This window comes from Malus sylvestris, chromosome 2 (assembly GCF_916048215.2).
Source record: "Malus sylvestris chromosome 2, drMalSylv7.2, whole genome shotgun sequence".
In the NCBI taxonomy this organism is placed as follows: Eukaryota; Viridiplantae; Streptophyta; class Magnoliopsida; order Rosales; family Rosaceae; genus Malus; species Malus sylvestris.
Genome location: NC_062261.1, coordinates 15606115 through 15617197, shown reverse-complemented (window position 1 = coordinate 15617197; position 11083 = coordinate 15606115). Strand labels below are relative to the sequence as shown.

The 11083-nt window shown below is 44.9% G+C and overlaps 1 long non-coding RNA gene across 1 annotated transcript; it reads left to right on the top strand.

Moving 5' to 3' along the window:
- Positions 1-781: 781 nt before the first annotated feature.
- Positions 782-2459, top strand: LOC126611588 (uncharacterized). The gene is made up of 3 exons (XR_007618906.1): positions 782-883; positions 1059-1785; positions 1842-2459. It is a non-coding gene; the product is annotated as an uncharacterized LOC126611588 (long non-coding RNA).
- Positions 2460-11083: the final 8624 nt, after the last annotated feature.

Sequence of the window (11083 nt, the reverse complement as noted above, 5' to 3'; positions counted from 1 at the left end):
GATTTTGTTTATGAAGGTTGCTAGGCCCGAATAAGTGGAATTGCAGAAGGTGTAACCGTTGGTGCATTAACATCATATGGAAGCATCACAATGATGGAAGCATCACAATGATGAAAGCATCATAATGATGAAAACACCATAATGATGAAACATCATAATGATGTTTCTTTGGTGGAATTGTTTTTCATTTCCCCTAACAACCGGAATTGTTTTTCAACATAACACCATCATCTGTAGGTCGAATCACAAAGTTGTCTTCATGAAAGTTGTTCGTTAATTCCTTAACTACAACATATCCAAATTGGAGAGCCATCGGAGCAGTACAACTCCAGAAATCCAGGTATGATGAGTGACTGTTTATCATTTGTCTGTCAACCCGTCAGATTTGTTGTGAGCTTTGAAACTCTATTTTCTCTTGCTCAGATCAGCATGCTTTCTTCATTGAAGTTGTTCCTCAGCTTGTGAACTACAACATATCCAAATTTGAGATCCCTCGGAGCTGTATAACTCAAGAAACTCAGGTATGATGAATGACTGGTTATTATTTTTCTGTCAACCCGTCAGATTTGTTGTGAGCTTCGAAACTCCATTTTCTCTTGTTCAGATCGGTATGCTTTCTTCATTGAAGTTGTTCCTCAGCTTGTGAACTACAACATATCCAAATTTGAGATCCCTCGGAGCTGTATAACTCAAGAAACTCAGGTATGATGAATGACTGGTTATTATTTTTCTGTCAACCCGTCAGATTTGTTGTGAGCTTCGAAACTCCATTTTCTCTTGTTCAGATCGGTATGCTTTCTTCATTGAAGTTGTTCCTCAGCTTGTGAACTACAACATATCCAAATTTGAGATCCCTCGGAGCTGTATAACTCAAGAAATTCAGGTATGATGAATGACTGGTTATTATTTGTCTGTCAACCCGTCAGATTTGTTGTGAGCTTCGAAACTCCATTTTCTCTTGTTCAGATCGGTATGCTTTCTTCATTGAAGTTGTTCCTCATCGACTCTTTCATAACATATCAAAAATTCAGGATGAACTAACGGTTAAATATTTCCAGATCTTCGAAACATCACAACAGCTTCGAAATCTGCAAGAAGCCGACTATCATGTTTGGAGCTTCAACACTTTAATTTCCGTCGCTCAAACAGAAATGGTTCCTTCTTGAAAGTTGTTCATATGCTCAAGAACTATAGGGTGTCCAAAATTCAGCTCCATTGGAGAAGAGCAGAGGTTGCAGAAATTTGATAGATGAAAGGAGGCGGAAGAGGGAGAGAGAGAAAAAGTCTCCTGGGTTGGATTTCTATTTTGGGGCAGATTCCAATTTTTGTAGCACCTTCATTATTGATGAATTGCTTGTACTTTTGTCCATTATGAAATTTGGGACTTTGGCTTGTTGTTGGATCTATTATAATATGTTTGAGAACATATATAAGTGAATAAGTAAGAAGGAAAATTTTGGGCCCTTGTGGGTGTAAAACAAAAAATGTTTATGTTTACCCAAGTGTTTTTGTACAAGTTCAAGGGCATCTTGGGTTTTGTGAACAAAATTTGTTTATTTGGAGCAAGGTTTTGTGTTGAAGCTTTGTAGGTGAAGCTTTGGTGTTGAAGCTTTGTGGGTGAAGCTTTGGAGGTGAAGCTTTTCGGGTGAAGCTTGTTGGGTGAAGCTTTTTAGGTGAAGCTTTGTGGGTGAAGCTTTTTAGGTGAAGCTTTTCGGGTGAAGCTTTTTGGGTGAAGCTTTTTAGGTGAAGCTTTTCGGGTGAAGCTTTTTGGGTGAAGCTTTTTAGGTGAAGCTTTTTGGGTGAAGCTTTTTAGGTGAAGCTTTTTGGGTGAAGCATTTTAGGTGAAGCTTTGATGGTGAAGCTTTTTGGGTGAAGCTTTTTAGGTGAAGCTTTGTGGGTGAAGCTTTGTGGGTGAAGCTTTGATGGTGAAAGTATGTAGAGGGAGCTTTCTAGGTGAAGATTTTTTAGGTGAAGCTTTGTAGGTGAAGCTTTTTTAAGTGAAGCTTTTCGGGTGAAGCTTTTTAGATGAAGCTTTGTGGGTGAAGCTTTTTAGGTGAAGCTTTGTGGGTGAAGCTTTGGAGGTGAAGCTTTTCGGGTGAAGCTTTTTAGGTGAAGCTTTGGAGGTGAAGCTTTTCGGGTGAAGCTTTTTGGATGAAGCTGTTTTTTTTTTTTTTTTTTTTTTTTTTGGCGCTTGACACGGTCTTCATTTGCTTGTTTTGTAGTGACTGTGGAAGACGGATTGCTTTCTGATTGAGAAGAGTGAGGGCTGAGTTGGCTATGAATGTAAAAGAGTGAGGGCTGAGTTGGCTAAATTATCTCTTTATTGAATTCATTGCCAAATGGCCTTCATTACATAGGATGCCAAACGGCTATAGCTCAACACTTGTACATCGTGAGTCTATTTGTAGTAGTACTTCAAGTGATCAGCGTTCCATGGATGGCCAAGGGTCTTGCCATCGGAGCTTCTAAGTGTGTAAGAGCCAGGGCGACTGATGCCAATGACTTCATACGGTCCATCCCAGTTTGGACTAAGTGTGCCTTCACTCGGGACTCTGTCGCAGAGTAATCTTTTCTTTAAGACCCAGTCTCCTATTTTGAAAGAACGAGGCTTGACCCTAGAGTCATAATAGTTGGAGATGCGCTGCTTGTAGGCGACATTCCTCAAGTGAGCTTGGTTTCTGTGTTCCTCGACTAAATCCAAGTTGAGGGTGAGTTGTTTGTCATTTTCACTTTGAATGTAGTTCTGGACTCGGAATGTTGCTTGCTCGAGCTTAACAGGGACAACCGCCTCTGTGCCAAAGGCAAGTGAGAATGGAGTTTCTCCTGTTGAAGTCCGATATGAAGTGCGATATGACCAAAGAACTTGGGGTACAAATTCTGGCCAACAGCCTTTAGCTTTGTCCAAGCTGGTTTTCAAAGTGCGCTTGATTATTTTGTTGATGGCCTCAACTTGTCCATTAGACTGGGGATGAGCTGGAGAGGCAAAGCATAAGTTGATGTTGAACTTAGAGCAGAACAACCTGAACTTCTTGTTGTCGAACTGTCGCCCATTGTCAGTGACTATCGCATTGGGAATGCCGAATCTACAAAGGATGTTCTTCCACACGAAGTCTTCTATCTTTGCCTCAGTAATGGTTGCCAAGGGTTCTACTTCGGCCCACTTTGTGAAGTAGTCCACTGCAACGACTGCGTAACAGACTTTGCCCTTCCCTGCCGGCATTGGGCCGATCAAATCAAGTCCCCACTGGGCGAAGGGCCAAGGGCTGATCATAGGAGTAAGAGGCTCTGGAGGGGAATGAGGAATAGCCGCATATCGTTGACATTTGTCACATGAGCGGGATACTTTGATGGCATCCTGGTGGAGTGTTGGCCAGTAATATCCTTGGCGAAAAGTCTTGTGTGCTAGGGACCGAGATCCAGCATGATCTCCACAGACTCCCTCATGTATTTCCCGAAGGACGATTTCCGCCTCGGCAGGCGTAAGACACCTTAAGTATGGCAGGCTAAAACCTCGCTTATAGAGTTGATCATTGATGATCAGGTAGCGGGTAGACTTGTATCGAATTTGCTTAGCCTGGACTTTATCATTTGGGAGGGTGCCATGAGCAAGGAAATTATAGATCGGGGTGATCCAACTATCCCCCTGTTGTAAGTTGCATACTTCTGCGGCCATGGTGCTTGGTGTTGCCAACAGTTCGACATGAATTTTTCTTCCAATCTTGTCTTCCACAGCCGAGGCGAGGCGAGCCAGGGCGTCTGCATGACTGTTTGCCGCTCGAGGAACTTGGGTGATCTGGTAGTGGAAGTGCTTGAGCAAAAGTTGTGTTTGCGCAAGATATGCTGCCATGGAGCTGTCCTTAGCATCAAAGTTGTTGGTAACCTGGTTGACCACCAATTGGGAGTCACTGAAAATATCAATTTGTTTAACCCCGAGGTGTTTGGCCAAACGTAATCCTGCTAGAAGGGCTTCATACTCGGCCTCATTATTTGATGCCTTGAATTTGAAACGAAGAGCATACTCCATTGCTACTTTGTCGGGTGTAGTCAAGACTAGTCCCGCTCCACAGCCCTGTTGGTTGGATGAGCCATCAACATACAGACTCCATGCTGGGGTTGTTGGTTCTATCTTCTGAGCTTCCGGGGGTAATGAAGCCACTGCTTCAGGTGTAGAAGCAATGTCAACCGGATATGTGAAGTCGGCAATGAAGTCTGCCACTGCTTGGCCCTTCTCAGCTGGCTTTGGTTGGTAGGAGATGTCAAACTCACCCAACGCTATTGCCCATTTGATCATTCGCCCTGAAGTGTCAGGACTTTGGAGTATCTGTCGAAGAGGATAATTGGTAAGCACGGTGATGGAGTGCGCTTGGAAGTAAGGGCGGAGTTTTCGAGCAGACATGACCAATGCCAGAGCCAATTTCTCAATGTTAGAGTACAGTGTCTCCGCATCTTGTAAGGCTTTGCTAGCGTAGTAGACAGGTCGCTCAATATTCCCATCCTTTCGAATGAGAACGGAACTTACGGCTGAAGCTGATACTGATAGGTAGATAATGAGAATGTCTTCTACCTCGGGCTTGGAGAGTAGAGGGGCTTTACTCATGTACTCCTTGAGGTTTTTGAATGCCTCGGCACATTCATCAGTCCATGTAATGTACTTCCTACTTCCCTTAAGTGCTTTAAAAAAGGGAGCACATTTGTCTGTGGCCTTAGAAATGAACCTGGTTAAGGCTGCCACCTTGCCAGTAAGGCTCTGGATGTCCTTTGAAGTTACCGGTTCCTTCATGTCGAGGATTGCTTTGATCTTCTCGGGATTAGCTTCAATGCCTCGTTGGCTAATCATGAAACCTAAGAATTTGCCAGAGCCTACGCCGAAGGCACATTTGTTGGGGTTTAACCTCATTCGATACCTCTTCAAAATAGTGAAAGTTTCAGATAGGTTGGTGATGTGTTGGTCAGCATGTTTGCTCTTGACTAACATATCATCAACGTAAACTTCCATGCTCTTCCCAATCTGCTCGGCGAACATTGAGTTGACTAGTCTCTGATAAGTCGCTCCTGCATTCTTTAGGCCGAAAGGCATGACTTTATAGCAGTATAGTCCTCTGTCGGTAGTGAAGGCTGTGTGTTCTTGATCCGAAGGGTTCATGAGGATTTGGTTGTATCCTGAGTAAGCATCCATGAAGCTCAGGAGTTCACACCCGGCCGTAGAGTCTATAAGTCTGTCAATAAGAGGAAGAGGGAAGCTATCTTTCGGACACCCTTTGTTTAGGTCGGTGTAGTCAACACACATTCTCCACAAGACCTTTTGAAGCAAAAGACTTTCTTTGGTCGGATTTTTCTTAACAAGGACCACATTTGCTACCCATGTCGGGTAATTGACTTCGCGGACAAAGCCTATGCCTTTGAGTTTTTCAACTTCTGCTTTCATTGCCTCGTATCGTTCAGCGTCATAAGATCTTCGCTTCTGTCTCACCGGCTTGATCTTGGGGTCAATACTCAAACGATGACAGATGACATCGGGAGAGATGCCTGGCATGTCCTCGTATGACCAGGCGAAGACTTCAGTGTTCTCTTTCAAAAAAGATATCAATGCTAACCGAAGGGGTGGTGACAATGTGGTGCCAATCTTCACCATGCGATCTGGATAATCTCTTGAGATAGGTACCTTCTCCAACTCTTCAGCAGGTTGGGCTTGCTGGGTGAAAGAGTCATCTCGAGGATCATCGGGTTGATTGTTGCTATCAGGAAGATCCAAGTTCGCTTCATCTAGGCTGGTCTTTGTGACTTGGTCATGTACAGACAGGGTTTCCTTGGGTCCGGGCAAGTGTTGTTGCTTAACTGAAGTGTTGTAACATGATCGTGCACTAAGCTGATCTCCTCTGATGTAGCCGTTGCCATGGGGGGTTGGAAATTTCATCAACAGCATATGCGTGGATACCATAGCCTTGAGATCATTGATGCCTGTGCGCCCAAATATGACATTGTATGCCGTTGGGCAGTCAACCACTAGGAAGTTAGTGGTAATGGTAGCCGTGTAAGGGCCTGTACCAATAGTAAAGGGTAAATGTATGCTCCCTAAGGGTTGCACGATATCACCGGAGAAGCTTATCAGAGGAGAAATCGAGCGATCGAGCAAGTGTTCAGCTACACTGAGTGCCCTGAAAGCTTCGGCAAACATGATATTGACCGAAGCCCCTGTGTCTACGAGGATTCGTCGAACATCAAAGTTGGCTATGTGAGCCTCCACGATCAATGGGTCGTTATGAGGGTAGATGATGCCTCTTTCTTCCTCAGGGTAGAAACATATCGGATCCCAGTTAGGCTTTTGATACTTCCCTCCCCTGATGTCTTCCACGTGAAACACTTGGTGACCAGGCCTCAGAATTCGTTCACTGTTTTTCATGGCCCTATTGGAAGATTCAGATATGGGTGTGCCGCCGCTTATGGAATATATGACATTCACCTGGCGTTGGTTACGGTTATCCCTTTGAGGGTGAAGGAGGAATTGATCAATTTTTCCTTCTCGTGCCAAAGCTTCAATACGATCACGGAGGATGATACATTTCTCGCTATCATGGCCGTTATGCTCATGGTAGCAACAAAACATGCCCGCGTTATTCGGGGGCGTGTAATCTGGGTGCCTCGGCTTTGGCTTTGGTATCAGGTGAGCTATGCTGGGGTAAATGGCCGCGCATGTGGCATTCAAGGGCGTGTATGTCTCATACCTTGGGGTAGGGGGTATCTTGACGCGGGTTTGACCCACTGCATTGACTGCCTGGGGGCGAGCGTTATTGTGGCGATACCCTTGGTTATCGGGATAGTGTCCCTTACTCTTTTTACTGAAAGGAGAGTGGTGAGGATGGAAATCCTTCCTCTTGCCTTGAAATTGATATGTCTGTTGATTCGGTGAAGCATTATGCAAGGCATGGGGAGGTGCCACTGCTGTTTGGAAAGTCGAGGTCTTCTCATTTAGGTGAGTCTGGCTTCCACCTCCCACTTGTTGATAAAGGATGGTTGTAGGGGGTTTCTCCTGATATGTCTTTGCCTCGGCGGAGGCATGGTTATAAGCCTGCGCCATCACCTCAGAGTAAGTCTTCCAAGTATTGGCATTGATCATGTATTTAAAGAAACAATCACGTAGGCCTGCCGTGAAGGCTTTGAGGGCAGTCTTGTCGTCTGCCTCGGCACACCGGGAGTATTCATGGCTGAAGCGGCCAGCATACATACGTAATGACTCGTCTGGCTTCTGGCGGATAGTGTACAAGTCATCTGCAGAGTGCAAGCGATCGGTTTGGAAAATGTGTTGGGAAACAAATAGTTTCCTCAATTCCTCAAATGAGTCTACCGTCTCAGGTGTAAGACGACAATACCAATTTAGAGCTCCACTAGAGAGGGTGGAGGGGAAGAGAAGACATCGCTCTTCGTCGGTGTGCATCCGGTATGCCATGGTGGACTCAAAGAGGTTAAGGTGCTCAATCGGGTCCTCTTTTCCAGTATAAAGTTGCAAGCCAAGCTTTTGCTTTGTCTTTGCTTGAAGGGGGGTGTTGAGGATCCTCCTTGTAAGAGGGCCAGGCCTGGGTTGGTTCCAGTCAGGTATTTCAGCCTGACGTTCAGCCTTCAACTTGTTTACTTCCTCAAGAAGTTGTAGGACAAGGGGGTCCTGAGCGGAGTTATGTGTCACTGGAGCTTTCTTTCGTAAATCTCCATCTCCTATTGGAATTAGGAAGGTTTGATCAAGGGCATGTGATTTTTCCCTGGACTCGCTGTACTGGCTTCCAGGGTATGTCTGTCGGAACACCTCTGAGTCCCCTGTACCCTCATGTCTCTCTAGGACTTGTTGCCCCTTCCCCAAATTGGTGGCCGGCTTGGGCCGTGGCAGGGGACCGAGTCGCTCAGAAATCCTTGGGTCATTGATCTTTGAGCTTATATGGATGGAATTCTCTCGACGTTGCTTCAGGAAATCCCGACAATCGCGAAAGACGGCTTTCGATCCTTCTGCCCCTTCAGCAAAGAGGTGTCTCCCTCCACTTCTCATGGTTCGGGTCGAAGCAACTGGGTTAAGAGAAGCCTCATGTTGATTATCAAGTCGAGGGGTAATCTGTTCCCCATCAGGGATATCTATGTCGAATGCATGTGACCCTCCATGTTGGAGGGCACCCAGTTGATGGTTGACTTCCACGGGGGCAACAAGCTCTCCCACGGGGGCAACAAGCTCGCGTGTCTGAGCTTGCCTAGCTTTGTGGAGTGTCTCGAAGAGCTTCTCATATTGCTCCTGGAGGACCTCATTCCTCATTGCTATCTTGTTGTTCTGAGCTTCCAACTCATCGACTTTAGCTTGAAGAAGAACTCGTTTTCCTTCCTTCTTTCGTTGTTTCGCACTATGTGCAAGGGGGGTGTCATTCTGTGTGCTGTGGCTTCCTTCGCTTCCCATGTTGGAGAGGGATGCCTGATCAAAAGAAAGTGTACGAATGATAGAAACCAGCTTGACACAGCTGAAGAGAGTAGGAATAAGTGTCGTTTCCCACAGACGGCGCCAAATGTTGATGCACAAAATCAGCGAAGACTTTGGTACAACAGAAAGTGTCAGGTTTTGTGACCTTCGCTTGGTTGCTTGGTTGCTTCAATCACTAGTGAGGATAAGTACGTAAATGAATAGAGACAGAGAAGCAAACACAGGATGTACGTGGTTCACCCAGATTGGCTACGTCCACGGAGTAGAGGAGTTCTTATTAGTAGTGAAGGGCTTACACAAGTACAAAGGATCAAGCTCTCAATTTAGTGAGTTCTTGTGAATGATTTAATACAAAATGGCATTAGGAAATATTGTGGGGGAATGACCCCTATTTATAGAAAAACTTGTAGCTTTGTCACATTGACATGTGTCATGTTATGATTGGTTCTTGATGTTGACACGTGCTGCGCTCTGATTGGCTTCTAATCTTGACACGTGTCGAGTAGTGATTGGCCTCCTGGTCGGAGGGGAACTCTTCTGGGTCCTTGACAGTATAACGTTGGCCGGTGCTCGGTAGTTTCGGGATTGGTCAAGTATGGTACAAACAAAGGTAATCAATCAGACTTCTAAGCAAGCAACCTGGATACGAGGTTCGACTTCGGCTTCCGGTTGATTGTTCTCCTTCTCCTTGTGTCGTAAACAGCAACAAGGATAAGGAGAAGCAAATGGAGAAGAGATGATATGAGATACTTTTGCTTTTGAAGAAGTAACTTTCCACATGCTTATTCTTGAACTGGGCTGGAGGGTTTTCTGGTTTCCTTCAGAGTATAAGGCCGACTCAAGAATTTGAGGGTCAAAACAAGTCCATCAAATCAAGAGTGCGTTCGACCTTGATGATATGAGATACTTTTGCTGTTGACGAAGTAATAGATGAATCGGCACGTGTTCTGTTGTGCTTGTCTCCACATGCTTCCTTGTATCCTTCTCACTTGCCCTATCTGTTCCTCAGGTAGATGTGGCATCTTTTCTGGAAGCAACCTGGATCCGAGGTTCGACTTCGGCTTCCGGTTGATTGTTCTCCTTCTCATTGTGTCGTAAACAGCAACAAGGATAAGGAGAAGCAAATGGAGAAGAGATGATATGAGATACTTTTACTTTTGAAGAAGTAACTTTCCACATGCTTATTCTTGAACTGGGCTGGAGGGTTTTCTGGTTTCCTTTAAAGTATAAGGCCAACTCAAGAATTTGAGGGTCAAAACAAGTCCATCAAATCAAGAGTGCGTTCGACCTTGATGATATGAGATACTTTTGCTGTTGATGAAGTAATAGATGAATCGGCACGTGTTCTGTTGCGCTTGTCTCCACATGCTTCCTTGTATCTTTCTCACTTGCCCTATCTGTTCCTCAGGTAGATGTGGCATCTTTTCTGGAAGCATAAGATGTTGAAGATGAGTACTCGAGAGCAATGTCAGATAAGTAATCAGGCAAGGGGTTCCAGGTAGTCAGTTCCTGACTAAAAGCTTGATTCTAAATGTTGACTGATTGCTCTCTTTCTCCTTGTCTTGTAGGTAAGAACAAGGGCAAAGGAAAACACAGGGAAAAAGCATGATATGGGATACTCTTGCTTTTGACCCTGATGGTATGAGATACTCTTGCTCTGGTGTGGTTGGTTTGCATAGGTATTATTGGGGGGGGGGGGGAGAAAGCTGAGTATTTCGAGAGGCTTCGTTGGGAGTGCCCTCTCAGATATGAGGAAGGGTTGAGCATTTTTGCAAGTTTTCCTATTCGTGGAGGATGGAGGTCGACATATATATGAGTCTCCCTAACAACAAGTAGTAATGCTATTCCTTTACCCTTCTTGGTCGTAACAATGTAGTAGGAGCTGTAAGCTTCATGTGTTTTAACTTTGTCAGAGCACTTTGAAAAAGTGGTATGTGGTATCTGGAAAACTGATGTTGCATGTGAAGATTGCAAACAAGCTTTATCCAAGGAAATCTGGCTGTCAAAGTTTGGAGAGCGATGCCTTTTCGGTTTTCGAACAAGCAATCCTTTTGGGGATCTGGCTCTCGAGATTCGGAGAGCGGTGCCTCTTCGATTTTTGAGAAAGCGATGGGAGTCTGGCTCTTGAGATTCGGAGAGCGGTGCCTCTTCGATTTTTGAGAAAGTAATCCTGTTGGGAGTCTGACTCTCGAGATTCGGAGGGCGGTGCCTCTTCGATTTTTAAGCAAGTAATAATGCTATTCATTTACCCTTCTTAGTCATAGCAATGTAGTGGGAGCTGCAAGCTTCACATGTTTTAACTTTGTCAGAGTGCTTTGAAAAAGTGGTCTGTGGTATCTGGAAAGCTGATATTGCGTGTGAAGATTACAGACAAGCTTTATCCAAGGAAATTTGGCTCTCGAAGTTCAAAGAGCGGTGCCTCTTCGGTTTTCAAACAAGTAATCCTGTCGGGTATCTGGCTCTCGAGATTCAGAGAATGGTGCCTCTTCGATTTTTGAGAAAGAAATCCTGTTATGAGTTTGACTCTTGAGATTCGGAGAGTAGTGTCTCTTCGATTTTTTAGAAAGTAATCCTATTGGGAGTTTGGCTCTCGAGATTTGGAGAATGGTTCCTCTTTGATTTTTGAGCAAGTAA